At 40.4% G+C, this 23,722-nt stretch overlaps 1 pseudogene; it reads left to right on the top strand.

Moving 5' to 3' along the window:
* The first annotated feature begins 830 nt into the window (after positions 1-830).
* LOC101350745 (cytochrome P450 3A21-like) overlaps positions 831-23,722 on the top strand; it is a 46,043-nt pseudogene continuing 23,151 nt past the window's right edge.

Genomic DNA, 23,722 nt, shown 5'->3' with positions numbered 1-23,722 from the left:
GCATCTTTTTTCTCCTCTCAAGGGAGAGAAGGAGTCAGAAAGCAAGAGGAGGACTTGGACAGGAGGCACAGGGGCAAACACAGGACCAATGCCGGGGATGGTCCTGTTCTCTGGGGGCTGCAGGGAGAGCGGTTCTTTATCAGAAAGCAAGACTCCCATCCCAAGTGCACTTGAGCTTGTGCCAACCAGGAGACAGATGGAGCTGCATTGCTGGCCTCGGGGCCGTGTCACCTGCATGTTGAACTCCCAGACTAGCTGGGGAGCAGATCTGAGGACTCGGAGGTTGTCCTGCCTTGCAGGTGGCCCTGCTAGTGATCTTGGGGTCACCTGCTTTGGGACTAGCCCAGCATTCTGAAACAAAAACACGTGTCATCACAGGAAATCAGTGGGTGCCCAAACCTCCTCTTCCTGTTAGAAAGGGAGATTGCGCAAGAAGCTTCCCAGCAGGCCATCGTGTGACCTGCAGCCAAGTAAACAAAACCCACACAGCTGCCCTGCAGACCTGCCCTTCTGCAGCTGGAGGCCCAGACCCAAGCCTGGCATGACCCTTCTACCCAGCCTTGGGGCAGAGACCTGGGCACTCCTGGTAGCCTGTGGCACCCTGTTGCTGCTGTGAGTCTCCACCATTTTTTCCCACACTGGGTCTTTGTGGGTGGCCGGGAAGTCCCCATCCAATTGAGGATTAAAAGGGGTGGGTGGGGGGAGCTCAGTCTCCCCAATATCTAAGGCCCTGAGATTGCTGCGTGGGGCAAAAAGGGGTAGGGTGGGAGTGGGGGGCTGGATGGGGTGAGGAGAAGCAGGAGGGTGTAGGGGCCTGAAAGGGTGACGAGATGATAGGCAGTGTGTGGGAGGCAGGGTGGAGTGAGGAGAAGCAGCAGGATTTTACAGGCAGGTGGGATGTGGAGATATGGGGAGGGTGTGAGGGGCTGGGAAGGGTGGGGGGAGCAGGAGGGTGTGGGGGGGCTTGGTGGGGTGAGAAAAAGCAGGAGGGTGTAGGATGCTGGATGGTGTGCAGAGGCAGGAAGGTTGGGGGGGGCTTGATGGGTGAAGGGAAGAAGGAGGGTGTACAGGCACCCCTCCCTGGAAGAAGGAGGAAGCCCTGGTCTGTGGAAATCTGCTCAGCTGGCTGGGGTGCTCCTGCCTCTCTGAGCAGGGCCTTAGGGCTACACCCAGGGTGGGTGGGTGGGGTACCAGGTGTCCATTCCACATAGGCTGGCACTGCCCAGGGCCTGGTGTCTGAGCTTGAATTCCCAACACAGGACCTGCCTTTCAAAGACCTTGTTTCCAAATAAGAACATGTTCACTGGCACCAAAGGTTAGGACATCAATGTATCATTTTTGGGAACACAATTCAACTCGTAACACAAGGCTGATTAATCCTCATACCACACTCTCTATAAGGTACTTCCTCACTAAGATGGAGTCCTTGGCTGGTGTATGGTTAACATGCTTGGCTGATAACTGAAAGGTTGGAGGTTTGAGTCCATCCAGAAGTGCCTCGGTAGAAAGGCCTGCTGATCTACTTCTGAAAAATCAGCCATTGAAAGCCCCATGGAGTGCAGTTCTACTCTGACACACGTAGGGGCGCCATGAGTTGGAGTCAACTTGATGCCAACTGGTTTTCATTAGAGAGAAGGAAACAGACGGAAAAAGCTAAGTAAATTTTCCTGGATCACACAGCCAGTAAGTAGTTGGGTCAGGACTGGAATGTTGGTCAGTCCAAAGCCAAGGTTAGCATCTTTTTTTCTCTCCACATCTTCTAATAAAGGAATGAACTTTATAAGCTATAGCCCTCCCCTTTCGCCTATGCACAGCTGCTTCACCATTAAATGGAAACATTTTTGTAATTGGTTTCTGACTGGTTCTTCAGAAGAAGAGCATTTCAACAAAAGGAAGCTCTTTGCCTCCAGGACAACTGCATTTGGTCCATAGACAAAAATACTGCCCCGATTTCTAAAAACCCACTAAAGGCAGAAAGTCTTCCCTCATCCTGAGAGCTCCTGTATCTTCCAAGTAACCCATTGCTGTCGAGACACTTCCGACTTATGGCAACCCAAGTGTTACAGAGTAGAACTGCTCCATGGGTTTTTTTTGGCTTTGATCTTTATAGAAGCAGATTGCTGTACCTTTCTTCCACAAACCTGATGGGTGGGTTCGAACCTCCAACCTTTAGGTTAGCAGTTGAATGTAAACTGCTTGTGCCGCCCAGGGATCTGACATCTTCGGTGGATAAAAAGGATTCTCTCTGACCTGCTGATCATGGGAGCCCAAAAGTTGAATTTCTGCCTCAGATTTGTCTAAATGAATAAAAACATTTATAGCAATTAGATTAATTGGTGGATTTCCTTCCTATTTGTTGTGGTGGATTTTTAAGAAAATATGATGAATGAGAAATTATACTCCAACAAATTTGAAAACCTAGAAGAAATGGACAAATTTCTAGAAACACACTACTTAACCAAACTAAAGCAAACTGAAGTGCAAGATCTGAACAGACCCATAACAAAAGAAGAAATTGAAGAAGCCATTAAAAAAAATTCCCACTAACAAAAAAAGCCATGGCCCAGATGGCTTCACTGGAGAATTCTATCAAACATTCAGAGAAAAGTTGACGCCAATCCTACTCAAACTATTCCAGAGCATAGAAAAGGAAGGAATACTCCCTAATTCATTCTGTGAAACCAGCATAAACCTAATACCAAAGCCAGGCAAAGACATCACTAAGAAAGAAAATTACATACAAATATCCCTAATGAATATAAAAGCAGAAATTCTAAAAAAAAAAAAAAATTCTAGCGAATATAATTCAACAGCATATAAAAAAAAATAATAATACATAACAACTAAGTGGACTTCATACCAGGTATGTAAGGATGGTTCAACATTAGAAAATCAACATAATCCACTATATAAATAAAACAAAGGATAAGAATCATATGATCATCTCAACCAATGCCGAAAAGTCATTTGATAAAGTCCAACACCCATTCCTGATAAAAGCTCTCAGTAAAATAGGAATAGAAGGGAAATTCCTCAACATAATTAAAGGCACATATACAAAACCAACAGCCAGCATTTTTCTTAATGGAGAGAGACTGAAAGCACTCCCCTTGAGAACAGAAACCAGACAAGAATGCCCTTATCTTCACTCTTATTCAATACTGTACTGGAAGTCCTTGCTAGAGCAATGAGGCAATAAAGGGCATCTAAATTCGTAAGGAAGAAGTAAAACTACTCACAGATGACATGCTCATATATGTAGAAAATCCCAGAGACTCCACAAGAAAGCTACTGGAACTAATAGAAGGATTCAGCAAACTGACAGGGTACAAGAACAACATACAAAAATCAATTGGATTCCTCTACACTAACAATTAGAACACTGAAAAGGAAATTAGGAAAACAATACCCATTTACAACAGCCCTCAAAAAGATAAAATACTTAGAAATAAATCTAACAAGGGACATAAAACACTTATGCAAAGAAAATTACAAAACACTACTGCAAGAAACCAAAAGAGACCTACTTAACTGGAAAACATACCATGCTCATGGATAGGAAGACTTAACATTGTGGAAATGTCAATACTACCCGAAGCAATCTATAGGCATACCTCAGAGATATTGCAAGTCCGGTTCTAGATCACTAGAATAAAGCAAATATCATAATAAAGCAATTCACACTTTTTTTTTCAGTTCCCAGTGCATATAAAAGTTATGTTTACACTCTACTGTAGCAATAGCATTATGTCTAAAACAACAATGTACATACCTTAATTAAAAGATACTTTATTGCTAAAAATGCTAACCATCATCTGAGCCTTCAGCAAGTCATAGTCTTTTTACTGCTGGAGGAGCTCTCCTCGGTGTTGATGGCTGCTAACTGATCAGGGTGGTAGTTGCTGAAGGTCGGGGTGGCTGTGGCAATTTCTTAAAATAAGACAACAATGAATTTTGCTGCATCGATTGACTCTCCCTTTCAAGAAAGATTTCTTGGTAGCATGAGATGCTGTTTGACAGTATTTACTCACAGTAGAACTTCTTTAAAATTGGAATTAACCCCCTCAAACCTTGCCTTGCCCAACTAAGTTTATGTAATATTCCAAATCTTTTGCCGTCATTTCAACAATGTTCACAGCATCTTCACCAGGAGTAGATCCCATCTTAATAAATGACTTTCTTTGCTCATTCATGATAAGCAACTCCTCACCAGTTGTCTTAGGTTTCTAGTGCTGCTATAACAGAAATACCACAGGTGGATGGCTTTAACAAAGAGAAATTTATTTCCTCGCAGTACAGTAGGCTGAAAGTCCAAATTCAGGGCGTCAGCTCCAGGAGAAGGCTTTCTTTTTCTATCGGCCTTCTGATCAATGTTCCCCCGGACTAGGCGCTGCTCCAAGCAGGGATCCTGGGTACAAAGGACGCACTCTGCTCCTGGCATTGCTGTCTTGGTGGTATAAGGTCTCCAATTCTCTGCTTGCTTCCCTTTCCTTTTTATCTCTTGAAAGATAAAAAAGAAACTCCTTTACATTGGATCAGGGATGTGACCTTAGTAAGGGTGTTACAATCCCACCCTAATTCTCTTTAACATAAAATTACAATCACAAAATGGAGGACAACCACACAATACTGGGAGTCATGGCCCAGCCAAATTAATGCACACATGTTTTGGGGGGACTTAATTCAATCCATGACACCTGTTAAAGTTTTATCATGAGATTGCAGCAATTCAGTCACATCTTCAGGTTCCACTTTTAATTCTACTTCTCTTGCTATTTCCACTACATCTGTAGTTACTTCCTCTGCTGAACTCTTGAACCCCTCAAACTCAGCCATGAGGGTTGGAATTAATTTCTTCCAAACTCCTGTTAATGTTGATGTTTTGACCTCATCCCATGAATCATGAATGTTCTTTTTTTTTTTTTTTTAATTGTGCTTTAAGGGAAAGTTTACAATTCAAGTCAGTCTCTCATACAAAAATTTATATACATATTGTTATGTGCCACTAGTTGCAATCCCTATAATGTGACAGCATGATCCCCCTTTCCACCCTGGGTTTCCTGTGTCCATCCAACCAGCCTCCTGTCCATTCCTGCCTTCTCATCCTGCCTCCAGACAGGAGCTGCCCATTTGGTCTCATGTATCTGCTTGAACTAGGAAGCACACTCTTCATGAGTATTATTTTATGTTTTATAGTCCAGTCTAATCTTTGTCTGAAGAGTTGGCCTCAGGAATGGTTTTAGTTCTGGATTAACAGAGAGTCTGAGGGCCATGTCTTCGGGGGTTTCTCCAGTCTCAGTCAGACCATTAAGTCTGGTCTTTTTCCTAGAATTTGAGGTCTGCTCCACATTCTTCTCTGGATCCATCAGGGATTCTTGGGATTCTCTGTTGTGTTCCCTGTCAGGGTAGTCATTGGTGGTAGCTGCCCGCTATCTAGTTCTCCTGGTCTCAGGCTGATGGAGTCTCTGGTTTATGTGGCCCCTTTTGTCTCTTGGGCTAATATTTTCCTTGTGTCTTTGGTGTTCTTCATTCTTCTTTGCTCCAGGTGGGTTTGGACCAATTGATGCATCTTAGATGGTGGCTTGCTAGCTTTTAAGACCCCAGATGCCACTTACCAAAGTGGGATGAAGAACATTTTCTTAATAAATTTTGTTATGCCAATTGACCTAAATGTCCCCTGAAACCATGGTCCCCAGACCCCTGCCCTTGCTACACTGATCCTCGAAGTGTTTGGTTGTGTTCAGGAAACTTCTTAGTTTTTGGTTTAGTCCAGTGGTGCTGACTTCCCCTGTATTGTGTGTTGTCCTTCCCTTTACCTAATTGTTGTCTACTATCTAGTCAGCGAATACCCCTCTCCCTCCCTCCCCACCCTCATAACCATCAAAGAATGTTTTCTTCTGTGTTTAAACCTTTTCTTGAATTCTTATAATAGTGGTCTCATACAATATATGTCCTTTTGCGATTGACTAATTTCACTCAGCATAATGCCTTCCAGATTCATCCATGTTATGAGATGTTTTGTGGATTCCTCACTGTTCTTTACTGTTGCATAGTATTCCATTGTGTGAATATACCATAATTTGTTTATCCATTTGTCCACTGATGGGTACCTAGGTTGTTTCTATCTTTTTGCTACTGTGAACAATGCTGCAATGAACATGGGTGTGCATATATCTATTAGAGTGATGGCTCTTAATTCTCTAGGATATATTCCAAAGAGTGGGATTGCTGGATCGTATGGTACTTCTTTTTCTAGCTTTTTAAGGAAGTGCCAAATCAATTTCCAAAGAGATTGTACCATTTTACATTCCCACCAACAGTGTATAAGTGTTTCAGTCTCTCCATAACCTCTCCAACATTTATTATTTTGTGTTTTTTGGATTAATGTTAGCCTTGTTGGGGTGAGATGGTATCTCACTGTAGTTTTGATTTGCATTTCTCAAATGGCTAATGATCGTGAGCATTTCCTCATGTATCTGTTAGCACCTGAATATGTTCTCTGGTGAAGTGCCTGTCCATATCCTTTGTCCATTTTTTAGCTGGGTTATTTGTCTTTTTGTTGTTGAGGTTTTGCAGTATCTTGTAGACTTTAGATATTAGACACTGACCAGATTTGTCGTAGCCAAAAATGTTTTCCCAGTCTGTAGTTTGTCTTTTGACTCTTTTGGTGAAGTCTTTTGATGAGCATAAGTGTTTGATTTTTAGGAGCTCCCAGTTATGTAGATTCTCTTCTGGTGTTTGTGCATTGTTAGTGATGTTTTGTATTCTATTGTTGCCATGTATTAGGGCTTCTAGCGTTGCCCCTATTTTTTCTTCCATGATCTTCATCGTTTTCAATTTGATATTTAAGTCTTTGATCCATTTTGAGTTAGTTTTTGTGCATGGAGTGAAGTATGGGTCTTGTTTCATTTTTTTGCAGATGGGTATCCAATTATGCCAGCACCATTTGTTAAAGAGACTATCTTTTCCCCAATTAACGGACTTTGGGACTTTGTCAAATATCAGCTGCTCATAGTTGGATGAATTTACATCTCAATTCTCAATTCTGTTCCATTGGTCTGTGTGTCTGTTGTTGTACCAGTACCAAGCTGTTTTGACTACTGTGGTGGTATAATAGGTTCTAATATCAGGTAGTGTGAGGCCTCCCATTTTGTTCTTCTTCAGTAATACTTTACTTATCTGGGGCCTCTGCCCTTTCCATATAAAGTTGGTGATTTGTTTCTCTACCTCATTGAAAAATGCCGTTGGAATGTGGGTCGGGATAGTGTTGTCTCTGTAGATTCCTTTGGGTAGAGTTGACATTTTCACAATGTTGAGTCTTCCTATCCATGAGCAACGTATGTTTTTCCACTTAAGCAGCTCTTTTTTGGTTTCTTGCAGTAGTGTCTTGTAGTTTTCTTTGTATAGGTCTTTCATATCTCTGGTTAGAGTTTATTCCTAAGTATTTTATCTTGTTAGGGTTATTGTAAATGGTATTGATTTGGTGATTTCCTCTTCGAAGTTCCCTTTGTTGGTGTAAAAGAATCCAACTGATTTTTGCATGTTTATCTTGTATCCTAATACTTTGCTGAAATATGCTAGTTTTCGTGTGGATTCTTTGGGGTTTTCCGTGTATAAGATCTGCAAGTAGGGATACTTTTACTTCTTTCTTACCCATTTGGATGCCCTTTATTTCTTTTGCTAGCCTAATTGCTCGGGCTAGGACCTCCAGCACAATGTTGAATAGAAGTGGTGGTAACGGGCATCCTTGTCTGGTTCCCATTCTCAGGGGGAATGCTTTCAGACTCTCTCCATTGAGGATAATGTTGGCTGTTGGCTTTGTAGAAATGCCCTTAATTATGTTGAGGAATTTCTCTTCTATTCCTATTTTGCTGAGAGATTTTATCATGAATCTGTGTTGGACTTTGTCAAATGCCTTTTTGCATCAATTGATAAGATACGTGTGTGGTTCCTGTCTTTTGTTTTTGTTATGTGATGGATTACATTAATTGTTTGTCTAATGTTGAACCATCCTTGCATACCTGATATGAATCCCACCTGGTCACGGTGAATTATTTTTTTGACATGTTGCTGAATTCTATTGGCTAGAATTTTGTTGAGGATTTTTGTGTCAATGTTCATGAGGGATATTGGTCTGTAATTTTCTTTTTTTGTGATGTCTTTACCTGGTTTTGGTATTAGGGTTATGCTGGCTTCACAGAATGAAATACCTTTAGTAGTAGTGGTTTTAACTCTTCTCTAAAATTTGGTAGACTTCTCCAGTGAAGCCATCAGGGCCAGGGCTTTTTGTTGGGAGTTTTTAAATTACCTTTTCAATCTCTTCTTTTGTTATAGGTTTATTTAGTTGTTCTACCTCGGTTTGTGTTAGTTTAGGTAAGTAGTGTGTTTGTAGAAATTTTTCCATTTCCTCTAGGTTTTCAAATTTGTGGTAGTATAATTTTTCATAGTATTCTGTTATGATTCTTTTAATTTTAGTTGGGTCTGTTGTGATATTGCCCATCTCATTTTTTATTCAGGTTATTTGCTTCCTCTTCTGTTTTTCTTTTGTCAGTTTGGCCAATGGTATATCAATTTTGTTGATCTTTTCAAAGAATCAGCTTTTGGTTTTGTTAACTCTTTCAATTGTTTTTGTACACTCTATTTCATTTAATTCTGCCCTATTTCTTATTATTTCCTTTCTTCTGGCACCTGAGGGCTTCTTTTTCTGCTCTCTTTCTACTTGTTCCAGTTGTAGGGTTAATGTTTTCATTCTGGTCCTTTCTTCTTTTTGCATGTGTGCATTTATCTGTATAAATTGACCTTTGAGCACTGCTTTTGCTGTGCCCCAAAGATTCTGGTAGGATGTGTTTTCATTCTCGTTTGATTCTATGAGTTTATTTATTCCATCCTTAATTTCTTCTATAACCCAGTAGTTTTTAAGCAAGGTGTTGTTCAGTTTCCTTGTATTTGATTTTTTTTTCCTTGCTTTCCCTGTTATGGATTTCTACTTTAATGGCTTTATGGTCAGAAAAGATGCTTTGTAATATTTCAGTGTTTTGGATTCTGTTAAGGCTTGCATTGTGGCCTAACATGTGGTGTATTCTGGAGAATATTCTATGTGCGTTGGAAAAGAAAGTATACTTGGCTGCTGTTGAGTGGAGTGTTATGTATATGTCTATGAGATCTAAATGTCTATGTCTATCACATTTAGATCTTCCGTGTCTTTATTGAGCTTCTTTCTGGATGTTCTGTCCTTCACCAAAAATGGTGTGTTGAAGTCTCCTACTATTATTGTGGAGCTGTCTGTTTCTCTTTTCAATGCTGTTAGACTTTGTTTTATATATTTTGGAGCCCTGTCATTGGGTGTGTAAATATTTATTATAGTTAAGTTCTCCTGGTGTATTGACTCTTTAATCATTATAGAATGTCCTTCCTTATCCTTTGTGGTGGATTTTGCTTTAAAGTCTATTTTGTCAGAGATTAATATTGCCACTCCTGCTCTTTTTTGAGTGTTGTTTGCTTGATACATTTTTTCCCATCCTTTAAGTTTTAGTTTGTTTGTGTTTTTAAGGTGTCTCTTGTAGGCAACATATAGATGGATCATTTTTTTAATCCAATCTGCCACTCTCTGTCTCTTTATTGGTGCATTTAGTCCATTTATGTTCAGCATAATTATTGATAGATATGAGTTTAGTGCTGTCATTTTGATGGATTTTTTTGTGTGTCATTTACAGTTTCTTTGTTCCGCTTAATTTTCTGTGCTGTGTCGTTTTTCTTTATGTATTTTCTTTTTGTCTTTTTCCTTGTTGTTGATTTTGTATTTGGTGAGTCTTTGTGTTTTTCTTGTTTTTTATTTTGATGTGTAGGATTGTTACTTTCCTTTTTGGTTACCTTAATATTTACCCTTATTTTTCTAAGTTTAAACCAGTCTTTTATTTCTTTATATTGCCTTGACTTCCTCTCCATATGGAAGATCTATGACTACATTTTTCAGTCCTTCTTTTTTATTTTAATGTTGTCACCTTTTCTATATTGACGTCTCTGTTTCCCTATTTTCAGTGTTTTACCTTTGATTTATTTTTGTGACTTCCCTATCTGGGTTGATATCTTGTTGCTCTGTCCTGTGTTCTAATCTTGGGTTGTTATCTGATGTTATTGATTTTCTAACTGGAGGACTCCCTTTATTATTTCTTGAATTTTGGTTTGGTTTTTGCAAATTCTCTGAACTTCTGTTTATCTGGAAATGCCCTAATTTCACCATTGTATTTGAGAGACAGTTTTGCTGGATATATACTTCTTGGCTGGCCATTTTTTCTCTCAAGGCTTTATATATGTCATCCCATTACCTATTGCCTGCATGGTTTCTGCTGAGTAGTCCAAACTTAGCCTTACTGAGTCTCCTTTGGAGGTAACTTTTGGTTTATGTCTAGCCGCTGTTAAAATTCTCACTTTATCTTTGCTTTTGGCAAGTTTTATTATAACACGTCTTGGTGACTTTCTTTTGGGATCTACTTTGTGTGGGGTTTGTTGGGCTTCTTGGATAGATATCTTTTCATCTTTCATAATATCAGGGAAGTTTTCTGGCAATAAATCTTCAGCAATTCTCTCTGTGTTCTCTGATATCCCCCCTTTTTGTACTCCAGTCACTTGTAGGTTATTCCTCTTGACAGAGTACCACATAATTCTTAGACTTTCTTCATTGAAAAAAAATTCTCTTATCTGATTTTTCCTCAGATAAGTTAGTATCAAGTGCTTTTTCTTCAATCTCACCAATTCTGACTTGCATTGCTTCAATTCTGCTCCTATGACTTTCTATTGAGTAGTCTAATTCTGAAATTTTATTGTTAATCTTTTGGATTTCTGTTTGCTGTCTCTCTATGGATTCTTGCTGCCTGTTAACTTTGTCATTATGCTCTTGAATAACCTTCTTAAGTTCCTGTATTGCTTTCTCTGTATGTTCCTTGGCTTGTTCTACTTTTTGCATGATCTCCTTCCTGATTTCTGGAAGCATTCTGTATATTAGTCTTTTGAATTCTACATCCAGTAATTCCAAGAAGTTCTCTTCCTCTGGAAGGTTCTTTGATTTTTTGTTTTGATGGCTTTCTGAAGCCATCATGGTCTTCCTCTTTTTTTTTTTATTGTTGTAGTTTAAGTGAAAGTTTACAATTCAAGTTAGTCTGTCATACAAAAATTTGTAAATACATTGTTATGTGACCCTAACTGCCCTCCCTATGCTATGACAGCACACTCCTCCTTTCCACTCAGGATTTCCCATGTCCTTTCAACCAGCTCCTAACCCTCTCTGCCTTTTCATCTCACCTCTGGACAGAAGCTGCCCATTTAGTCTCATGTATCTACTTGAGCTAAGAAGTACACTGTTCACGAGTATCATTTTATGTCCCACAGTCCAGTCTGATCTTTGTCTGAAGAGTTGGCCTCAGGAATTGTTTTAGTTCTGGGTTGACGGAGAGTCCAGGGACCATGCTTTCTGGGATTCCTCCAGTCTCAGTCAGACTATTAAGTCTGGTCTTCTTATTAGAATCTGAGTTCTGCACCCTATCCTTCCCCCACTTCATCAGGGACTCTCTGTTGTGTTCCTTGTCAGGGTGGTCATTGGTGGTAGCCAAGACACCGTCTAGTTCTTCTGGCCTCAAGCTGATGAAGTCTCTGGTTTATGTGGCCTTTCTGTCTCTTGGGCTAATACTTTCCTTGTGTCTTTGGTGTTCTTCATTCTCCTTTACTCCAGGTGGTTGGGACCAATGGATGCATCTTAGATGGCTGCTTGCTGGCTTTTAAGACCCCAGACACCACTCACCAAAGTAGGATGCAGAACATTTTCTTAATGAACTTTGTTATGCTGATTGACCTAGATGTCCCCTGAAAGCATGGTACCCAGACCCCCACCCCTGCTACTCTGTCCCTCAAAATGTTTGATTGTATTCAGGAAACTTCTTAGCTTTTGTTTGGTCCCTTTGTGCTGATATCCCCTGTAGTGTGTGCTGTCCTTCCCTTCACCTAAGATAATTCTTGTCTACTATCTAGTTAGTGAATAACCCTCACTCTCCCTCCCCAGCCTTGTAACTATCAGAGAATGTTTTCTTCTGTGTTTAAATCTTTTCTTGAGTTCTTATAATAGTGGTCTCATACAATATTTGTCCTTCTGTGCCTGACTAAATTCACTCAGCATAATGCTCTCCATATTTGGTCTGCCTCTTTATGTGATTTGATATTGACTGTTTTCTCTGAGGCATCAATAAGTTATTACATTTATTTATTGTATGTTTTCTTACTGTGTCCTCACTTCTTGTTCTGTTTTGATATGCCCAGATAGGCTGCTTATGTGAGCTAGTTTGATTTTTGGCATCTTTGAAGCTCTCATGTCCTGTCTCCAGGTGGCTAGAGCTGTTACTAGGTATGTGAGCCCAAGAGTCAGTTTACTTTTCTTGTGTGGATTCAGCTCAGGTGTCCATGTTGTCGGTCACCAAGTGTATGGTGCAGGCTCTCTCCTGCAGTCCTAGACAAGCAGGGATTATTGGAGTACACACAGGTATCTGGCTACAGTAGGGGGTCATGTGCTGATCAAGGCAGGGGGCTGACTGCTGCCCCTAAGTGTCTGTGTGGAAAGTATGTCCCTGTTCCCTAGAGCACATAGGTAGGTGGGTTTTGCAGCTGGACTATAGGCACCCAATGCTGTTGGCTGTAAGGAATGGGTGTCACCACTTATTCTTGGACTCCTGTCAAGGGTGGCTTGGTGGAGTGGGTGGAGTCACCAGTCCTCAGGTCCCTGATGTGGGTAGGTGAGGACCCTGATTAATGGGCAAGGCAGTGCCAAATATCATGAATCTGACATCCCCCCCCTTATAGCAAATACAGATGAAAATAGGCTTTAAGTATATACCCTGTTATATTGTGCTAATGAGGGCCTACGCTGTTGAAATGGGCCCACACAGGTCTACACAGGCGTGAAAGGCATTCAAAGCCCGTTGACCCCTTATGCCTGTGCCTAGGCAAACATGCTGTGCCTGCCCTGAATTCCTGACTTAGGGGAGCTGGCAGATTACTTTTCCCTGTTTGTTAATTTGTTCCTTCTCCAAAGCTGAGAGAATCGCTCAGGGCACATGACGGATCCTACTTCCTGCTCAGGGAGTGCAGCACTTTCTGAAGCCAGACCTGAACCAGAGCAGAGTAGGGAGAGAACAGGTAAATGGAGAGAGGTAGTTCCCAAAAGTAGGGTTTTTTTTTTTTTTGATCCGCCTGGTAGGTTAGACGCTTGTACTTATCTTTCACTGATCAAGTGTTGTTTCTTGCTGATTCTGGAGGTTTGAGCTGACTCTCCATTGCTTGGTCTCTCCCGATGTGGAAAATGCATCCCGAGTACCACTGCTTGCCTCACCACTCCCACCAGCCGATCTCGCCTGCAGGGTGCTGGTACTGGCCAGATCAGGTCTGGCAACTCTTCACTGCTTCTTAATGGTCTCTCCCTCCCCCTGCTGCTCAGTCTGATTCCTCAACTTTGTCTTTGATGTTCAGGGCTCCTAGATTGTCATATATAATCAATTCACTTGTTTTTTGGGTCTTTGTTGTAATGTTGTTGGATGTTGTGTTAGCAGTTATGAAAACAACATTAATCTCCTTGTACATCTTCATCAGAGTTCGTGGGTTACCAGGTGCATTGTCAATGAGCAGTAATATGTTGAAAAGAATCTTTTTTTTTTTTTTTCTGAGCAGTAGGTCTCAACAGTGGGCTTAAAATATCAGTAAACCATGTTGTAAACAAATGTGGCATCATCCAGGCTTTGTTTTTCCATTTATAGAGTACATGCAGAAAAGATTTAGTGAAATTCTTAAGGGCCCTAGGATTTTCGGAATGCTAGATGAGTATTGCCTTCAACTTAAAGTCACCAGCTCCATTAGCCCCTAACAAGAGAGTCAGCCTATCCTCTGAAGCTTTGAAGCCAGGCATTGACTTCTCCTCTCTAGCTATGAAAGTCCTAGATGGCATCTTCTTCCACTATAAGGCTGTTTGGTCTACATTGAAAAATCTGTTGTTTAGTATAGCCACCTTTGTCAATTGTCTTAGCTAGAGCTTCTGGATAACTTGCTGCAGCTTCTACATCAGCACTTGTTACTTCATCTTGCACTTTTAGGTTATGGAGATAGCTTCTTTCCTTAAACCTTATGAACCAACCTCTACTAGCTTCAGATTTTTCTTCTGCAGCTTCCTCACCTCTCTCAGGCTTCATAGAATTGAAGAGAGTTACAGTCTTGCTCTGGATTAGGCTGTGGCATAAGGGACTGTTGTGGCTGGTTTGATCTTTCTCCATATCAGCAATCAGGCTGTTTCTCCATATCAGCAATAAGGCTGTTTCGCTTTCTTATCATTCGTGTGATTACTGGAGTAGAACTTTTTAATTTCCTTCAAGAATTTTTCCTTTGCATTCACGATTTGGCTAACTGTTTGGTGCAAGAGGCCTAGCTTTCGGTCTATCTCATCTTTTGACATGCCTTCCTCACTAAACTTAATCATTTCTAGCTTTTGATGTAAAATGAGAGACACGTGACTCTTCCTTTCGCTTGAACACTTAGAGGCCATTGTTGGGTTATTAATTGGCCTAATTTCAATACTGCTGTGTCTCAGAGAATAGGGAGGCCTGAGGAGAGGGAGAGAGACAAGGGAACAGCTGGTCGGTGGAGCAGTCAGAACACATACAACATTTATTGGTTAAGTTTGCCTTCTTATATGGTTGCATTCAAAACAATTACAATAGTAACATCAAAGATCACAGATCACCATAACAGACATAATAGTAATGAAAAAGTTTGAAATATTTCTAGAATTACCGAAATGTGACACAGAGACACAAAGTGAGCACATGCTGTTGGAAAAATGGCACCAAAAGACTTGCTCAACACGATGTTGGCACAAACCTTCAATTTGTAAAAAACGCAGTATCTGCGAAGTACAATAAAGCTAAGGGCAATAAACAAGGTATGGCTGTACAAGTATAATGAAATCTTGATCCAAATTCCAACAGCATTCTTTAATGAGGTTGAAAAACTAATCACCAACTTAATATGGAAAGGAAAGAGGCCCAGGTTAAGCAAAGAGTTACTGAAGAAGAACAAAGTAGGAGGCCTAACCCTCCTCAATGTCAGAACCTACTATACACCCAACCTAGTCATAACAGCCTGGTACTGGTACAACGATAAACACATAGACCAATGGAACAGAATTGAGAACCTAGAAGTAAATTCATCCACCTATGGACAGCTGATCTTTGACAAAGTGTCAAAGCCCATTAAATGGAGAAGAGAAAATTTCTTTAACAAATGGTGCTAACAAAACTGGATTATCTATTTGCAGAAAAATGAAACAAGATCCATACCTCACACCATACACAAAAACTAATTTAAAATTAATCAAATACCTAAATGTAAAACCTGAAACTATAAAGATCATGGAAGAAAAAATAGAGATGACACTAGGGGTCCTAATATATGGCATAAATAGTACACCAAACATAACTAAAAATGCACAAACATCAGAAGATAAACTATATAACTGGATCTCCTAAAAATTAAACTCTCATGCTAATCAAAAGACTTTGCCAAAAGAGTAAAAAGGGAGCATATAGACTGGGGAAAAAATTTTGACTTGCACATATCCAACAGGGGCCTATTCTCTAAAATTTATAGAAAACTGCAATGTCTCAACAACAAAAAGACAAACGATCCAATTAAAAAATGGGCAAAGGACATGAACAGACACTTCACCAAAGAAGACATTCAGGCGGCGAATAAACAGATGAAAAGATGCTCATGATCTTTTGTCATTCCCAAGCCCAAGCCTATTGCTGACAAGTCGATTCCGACTAATCATAATCTTATAGGACAGAGTAGAACTGCCCCATAGAGTTTCTAAGGAGCTGCTGGTGGATTTGAATTGCTGATCTTTTGATTAGTGGCTGAGCTCTTAACCACTGCACCACAGAGAGATGCAAATCAAAACTACAATGAGATACCATCTCATCCCACCAATAATGGTACTGATAAAAAAAAAAAAGCAGAGAATGACAAAAGTTGGTGAGGTTGTGGGGAAATTGGAAATTTTATACACTGCTGGTGGGAATGTAAAATGGTACAACCACTATGGAAAACATTATGGTGCTTCCTTAAAAAGTTAGAAATATAATTACCATATGATCTAGCAATCTCACTTCTAGGTATATATCCTAGAGAAATAAGAGCTGTCACATGAATAGACACATACATACCCATGTTCATTGCAGCATTATTGACACCAGCAAAAAGATGGAAACAACCTAAATGCCCATCAATGGATGAATGGATAAATGGGTAAACAAACTGTAATACATACACACAATGGAATATTATGCAATGATAAAGAATAATGATGAATCTGCAAAATATCTCACAACACGGATGAACCTGGAGGACGTTTCGCTGAGTTAAATAAGTCAATAACAAAAGGACAAATAATGTAAGAGACTATTTATATAAAAAGTCATGAGTAGGTTTACACACAGAAAGAAACATTCTTTGATGGTTACCAGGGATGTGAGGGGGAGGGAGAGAGAATCACTAATTAGATAGTAGACAAGTGTTACTTCTGGTAAAGGGAAAGGCAATACACAATATTGGGGAAGTCAGCACAACATGACCAATGCAAAGAAAGACACTGAGAGATACACAAGAATAAAGGGCAACTACAGTAAATGCTGTAACATACACAATCCTGCAACAACAGTAATAACAAACAATAATTTGTGAGTAGATACATAGGCTAATATGTATGCTAAATAGATGAGGGAAGAAGTACTGGAGTATAACCACGTACATATATAGGTATGTTGTTGTTGTTAGGTGCCGGCAAGTTGGTTCTGACTCATAGCGACCCTACGTACAATAGAACGAAACACTGCCAGGTCCTGCGCCATCCTCACAATCGTTGTTATGCTTAAGCCCATAGTTGCAGCCGCTGCATCAATCCATCTCATTGCGGGTCTTCCTCTCTTTCGCTGACCCTCTACTTTACCAAGTATGATGTCCCTATCCAGGGACTGATCCCTCCTGATAACATGTCCAAAGTATGTGAGATATAGTCTCTCCATCCTTGCTTCTAAGGAGCATTCTGGCCATACTTCTTTCAAGACAGATTTATTCATTCTTTTGGCCTCCCATGGTATATTCAATATTCTTCACCAACACCACAATTCAAAGGCGTCAATTCTTCTTCAGTCTTCCTTACTCATTGTCCAGCTTTCACATACATATGAGGTGATTGAAAACACCATGGCTTGGGTCAGGCGCACCTTAGTCTTCAAGGTGACATCTTTGCTTTTCAACATATAGGTATGGTTGTGGATATTTCTACATACATATTTGTAAGTGCTGTACGTATATTCATATACATAACAGAGCACATACTGGCAAAATTATAGAAATGACTTAGACATCGGGAATGAACTACTGGACTTGAAGGTTAAGGACCATAGTCTCAGGGGACATCTAGGTCAACTGGCAAAACACAATTCATAAAGACAATGTTCTGCATCCTAGCCTGGTGAGTAATGTCTGGGGTCTTAAAAGCTTTCGAGCAGCCATCTAAGAAGCAGCTATTGATCTCTTCCTGCCTGGAGTAAAGAAGAACAAAGAAAATCAAAGACTCAGGGAAGCAATTACTCCAAAGGACTTATGAACCGTATGAACCACAGCCTCCTCTAACCTGAGACCAGAAGAACTCGATTGTGTCTGGCTACCACTACTGACCACTCTGACCAGGATCACAATAGAAGGTCCTGGTTAGAATGGGTAAAAAAAGGTAGAACAAAATTCAAATTTAAAAAAAAAATAAAAAACACTAGACTTACTGATCTGAAAGAGACTGGAAGAACCCGGAGACTATTGCTGTAAGATAGCCTTCTAACTTGAAACTGAAGACATGCAGGCCACCTTTCTGCCAAATAATAGACTGGGCTATAAAATAAAAAATAATACCCTTGACGAAGGTGCTCCTAGAACAATCAACTATAAGAGACGAAAAGGGCAACAATTTGCCTAAAACCAAAGGTAAGAAGGCAGGGAGTGACAGGGAAACTGGACTAATAGAAATGAGGAACGCAGGGAGGAAAAGGAGAGAGCGCTGACTCATTGCAGGAATTGCAGCCAATGTCACCGAACGATTAGCGTAAGAATCATTGATTGGAAAACTAATTTGCTATGTAAACTTTCACCTAAAGCACAATAAAATGTTCAAAAAGAGAAAATATGATGAAATCATACATACATTATTATTCTGTAGCTTACTATTTCACATAAGTTTTGGAGCTCTATCATGTCAGAATGACATGAGTAGGTCATGTAGGTCAGATAATTCTTTTTATCCAGAGTTAGATGTCAAGCCCCTGGGTGCTGCAAGCAGTTTACACTCAGCTGCTCAACTAAAGGTTGCAGGTTTGAACCCACCCAGCAGCTCTGTGGAATAAAAGCCTGGGGATCTGCTTCTGTAAAGATTATAGCCAAAAGCCAAAAAACCCTATGGTGCAGTTCTACTTTGTAACACAAGGGTTGCCATGAGTCAGAACTGAGCTGACGACAACAGCAATAATCAAACTATAGAAATCTATACGGCAACTTAAAAAGTAAGGTTCCCATGGAGATCCCATGTGTGGCAGAATAGAACTGTGCTCCATGGGGTTTTCAATGGCTGATTTTTCAAAAGTAGATAACCAGGCCTTTCTTTCAACTCACATCTGGGTGAACTGGAACCTCTAGCCTTTCAGTTAGCAGCCAAGTGCATTAACTATTTGCACCATCCAGGGACACCCCTTCCCTCATCATTCCCTATAAATGAAGAAATGAGACAGGTGGACTGAGGGGTGTTTTGGCTCATTTGATTATCTAACTAGCCCTTGAATGGATTCAGGTCCTCATTCCCACTAGCCACATTTCAGGTGTTGAGTAATTGCATGTGGCTAGTGGCTACCATTTTGAACAGCACTGATATGGAGCATTTCTATCATGGCAGAAAGTTCTACTGGACAAGCATCTTCACTTTCAGCCTCTCTTTCCTTCACAGGTATGGAATATAGCCATATAATTTTTTTAAGAAGCTGGGTATTCCTGGACCCAGGCCTCTGCCATTCGTTGGGACATTTTTGGAATATTGAAAGGTGAGTGTGTGTCAGAGCCATTTTGCCTCCTAGAGCTTGGAATCTCTTGGCCTGTTCAACTAATTCTAATTCTTTTGTCCTCTGTCTTGAAATTAAGAGGTAGAGTTAGGAAGACAAGGAGGAAGGAAGACTAAAACTGAGGCCCAAGGCAAGGCTAAGAGGCCTTGTTATTACAGTGTCCACGGGAGAAGGTTTGACTGGCTGAAGGTGGAAATAATTTTTCACAAGCCCCTGGCCCAGATAGATTCTCATCATGGAATGTCTGGATTTCTCTTTTTAAATTTCCTGGGAGCAATGTCTTCCCCCTGTGCTCTGGGTAGATGAGATTTTATTCCTGTGTCCCATAGCTCTCTCAGCACTAAGTGGATGAAGGCACAGCCAGTAGGGTGGAGATTGGTTCCATGGTAAATCCACCCCTTGCAGCTAAAAGTTCCACTTAGTGGACCAATTTGGAAAAACACATGCAAAGCAGTGCTGATTTTTCAGGTTGAAAATGGTGGAGTAGAACACTTGGCTTTCTGGGCTTTCTCTCCCCATCCCTGGGTGGGAATTATGTCAGGCCACCGGCTAATGGTTTAAATCCCTGCGTGGTCTCCTTTTGTACATGGTCAGGATTTTGAGCTAGTCCAATGTTGTCCAAATTTCTGACATTCAGGTACCATTTTCACTGTGTTTGCCCATGACCAAATACCACCTCTACTATTATTTACTTAATGATTTTTTTAAAACCAATCCCCCCCACCCTTTTTCTTTTACCAGAATCAATATAACCATTGCCATCAAGTCATGGTGCAGAGGTTTGTACTTGACTACTAACCTAAAGGTTGGAGTTTCAAACCCGTCCAGTGGCACCACAGAAGAAAGCCCTGGTGATCTGCTTCTGTAAAGATCACAGCCAAGAAAACCCTATGGAGTATAGTTCTACCGTGTAACACCAGCATAAATCTTTATAGCTTTATCTTCAGAAACAATATCTTAGAAATTCTTAATTTAATGTGTTATAGTTATATAACTATAATAAAATATAACTTTTTCTAATTTACCTTAAAATAGTTAATTTTAATAGAACAAATATTTGTGCATGTTCCCACAAAATCATCCTGCATATTCCTTTGGGAAAACAATGGACAAGGAGATGGAGAAGGGCCCTTGGAGTATCTAAGCAGTAATTACACAGCATTTTATGTACAGCCCTTTTATCATCTGTCTAACAGACTTTCTTCTTCTACAGGGAATGTTAGAATTTAACCTGGAATGTTCTAAGCAATATGGCAAAATATGGGGGTAAGACTCTCACAATTAAGCCCTCTCCCACACCCACAGTAAGATAAGGCATCAGGAGTCTTCTCTTTGGAGCAGTACCATGCTGTATAAAAGCCCAGCCCATCAGCCAGCCTGGAAATGAGGCAGCAAGGCCACAGTGTCTACTGTCATCTTTGTTGGCTAACATCCCTGACATTCAAAGCTGGTCACTTGTATAGTGGATTGGGAGGCATTTCAATATCCTAGTCAACCTGAAAATTAATCAGCCAGTATATGGGCCACAATTATGCATTCAGGGTCCTGAATCAGGCACAAGACAAGGACTCACCCTTCCAGAATCTTCTTGGAGGAACTAATATCAGAGTAGGATCTTGAGAAATGTATTGATGAGGATGTGGAGCAACTGGAACTCTTACACATTGCCAGTAGGGGTGTAAAATGGCACAACCACTTTAAAGGATGGTTTGACAGTACTTTTCTCAAGTTAAACATACATTTACCCTATGGTCCAGTGATTCCACCCCTAGGTCTTTACCCAAGAGAAATAAGAACACATGTCACAAAAAGACTTGTATTAGAATGTTCCTAGCAGCTGCCTTAGTTTCTAGTTCTGCCATGGCAAAATACAAAAGTGGGTGGCTTTAAAGAACAGAAATTTATTTTTCTGGAGGCTAGAAGACCAAATCATGGTATTGGCCATGTTGATTCCTTCTGAGGGTCCTGAGAGAGGAACTGATCCATACTTCTTTCAGGGCTTCTAATGGCAATCCTTGGCGTTCCTTTGCATCTTCTCCCTATGTAACTCTATCTCCTGTTCTCCCCTTTTATAAGACATCACTCAGAAGAGACAAGGGTCCACCCTACTCTGGTATAACCTTGTTTACTTAACTGATCACATCAAAGAAAAACCGACATCCAAAAAAGATCTCATTCACCAGTACAGGGATTAGGACTTCAACATATCTTTTTGGGAAACACAATTCAATCCATAACAATATCCTTATTCATAATCCAAATGCCCAACAGAAAATGAATAAACGAACTGTGGCATATCCATATCATGAAATACTTATTACTCAGCAATAAGAAGAAACAAACTATGGATACTTATACCAATGTGTACGAATCTCACCATCATTATTTTGGGCAAAGGAAGCTAAACATGAAGGAATACACTCCATATGGTCTTGGGGTGGGGAGATGTTCTGTATCTTATTAGGGGTCATAGTAACCAGATTTGTCAAAACTGATTCAAATGGAACTTTTAAGATAACACGTCCAAAGCAGAACAAAGCAAAAATTCTCCGGAATATTCTGTGCCCAGTAAGGACTAAAGATTTCAACATGGCTGAAAGATAGGATGCTTGATAAAAAACTGGGCGATAGGTAGGTGTGAGATAGTGAAAAAAAATATTAGGCTATATCCTTGTAATTAGATACTCAGATTTTTAATTAAGTGATAAGGGGAAAAATGAAAAGAGGGTTGCTTAATAATGAAGTTCCTAGAGAGAAAATAACCAAAAAGCTAAGCTTGCTAACTAGCAAACTATGGGTTGGGAAACGTTTTTTAAGTAGTGAATTAAGTCATTCACAAAAGGGCTAATGTTGAATGATCTCACTTATATGAAATATCTAGAACAGGTAAAAACATACAGGCCAAATTTTTATCAGCGGTTACCCTGGCTGGCAAAAACAGTGTGTGCTCAGCTGCTAACGAAAAGTTGGTGGTTGGAACCTGCCCAGCACCTCTGTGGACAAAAGGCCTGGTGATCTGTTTCTGTAAAGATTACAGCCAAGGAAACAATTCTACTCTGTAACACATGGGTCACCATGAGTCGGAATCGACTCCACGGCACAAGACAACAACAACCAGGGGTGGGAGGAAGGGGGAGTCATTGTTGAGGAATCGGTGAGTTTCTGTTTATGGTGATGCAAGATTTGGCAATGATGATTGCTGGTGGTTACACAGCATGATTAATGTGATTGATATTGCTAAATCATACAAGTGAAAAATAAATAGTCTATTTACCTCTTGTTTTGTTTTGGGTGTTGGTGCATGCAACAGCATCTATCAAGGCAGACAGCCTAGCCTGACCATCCTGGATCCTGTCCTCATCAAGACAGTTCCGGTCAAGGAATTCTACACCCTTTTTACCAATCAACGGGTAGGTTCTAATGAAAGCTTGCTTCTTACACGTGTGTTCTTGAGAGGAATCTAGGTCAACTTGGGTTTTCTTCACTGGTTATTTCCTTTCCCTCACTCTAAACCTGAAATAGGAATGAATTATGAATTAACATGCTTAAAGCCCTTTTCCATATTCATATTTTCATTTCCTGTTATGAGGATGTCTCAGTTATTTAGTGCTGCTATAACAGAAATTTATATTCTCAGAGTCTACGAGACTAGAAGTCTGAATTCAGCATGCCAGCTCCAGGGGAAGGCTTTCTCCTTCTGTTGGCTCTGGGAGAAGGTCATTGTCATCCATCTTCCCTCGTCTAGGACCTTCTCAGCACAGGGACCCCGGTTCCAAAGGATGCACTCTCTCCTGGCTGTTGTTTCTTGGTGGTATGAGGTTTCCATGTCTCTCTGCTTGCTTCTCTCTTTTAGATCTCAAAACAGATTGACTCAAGATACAATCTAATCTTGTAGATTGAGTTCTGCCTCATTGACAAAACTACCTCTAGTCCTACCTCATTAACATCATAGAGATAGAATTTACAACACATAGGAAAATCACATAAGATGACAAAGTGGTGGACTATCACACAATATTGGGAATCATGGCCTAGCCAAGATGATATACATTTTTGGGGGACACAAGTCAATCCATAACAGAGGGCTTTGAAAAATATGCCTTGACTCTTTAAAATCAGCCCAGAATCTAAGAGGCTGGCCAGTTGCCTGAGAACCATGGTGATTTTCGGAAAATAAAGGCAAGTTAATATGGAAATTACAATAGCCAATGGTGGCATCCAAAGTAATGTTGTTTATCGTCTTGAAAAGTTAAAGTAGCCATATGTCATGGCAGCTAGGATCTAAGTGATTATGATGGATTAGGGGCCCTTGTCAATTCCCAGTGTCACATGCAAGGGGATTTGAGAGATCTTGGGTGGGCCCCTGTACAAATCTCTCCCACTTCCACCTGTCATAATAACAACAATTCCACTATTGGAGATTAATTCTTTGGTGTCTCTGGGGCCAAGATCATGTTTTAATCAATTTCGTAATCACCCTTCCATTCACCCACAGCACAGTAATACCAACATTAAATAGTGCTTAAATATGC

Source organism: Trichechus manatus, unplaced genomic scaffold, assembly GCF_000243295.1.
Source record: "Trichechus manatus latirostris isolate Lorelei unplaced genomic scaffold, TriManLat1.0 scaffold00151, whole genome shotgun sequence".
Lineage (NCBI taxonomy): Eukaryota > Metazoa > Chordata > Mammalia > Sirenia > Trichechidae > Trichechus > Trichechus manatus.
This window is presented reverse-complemented; position numbering and strand designations above follow the sequence as displayed.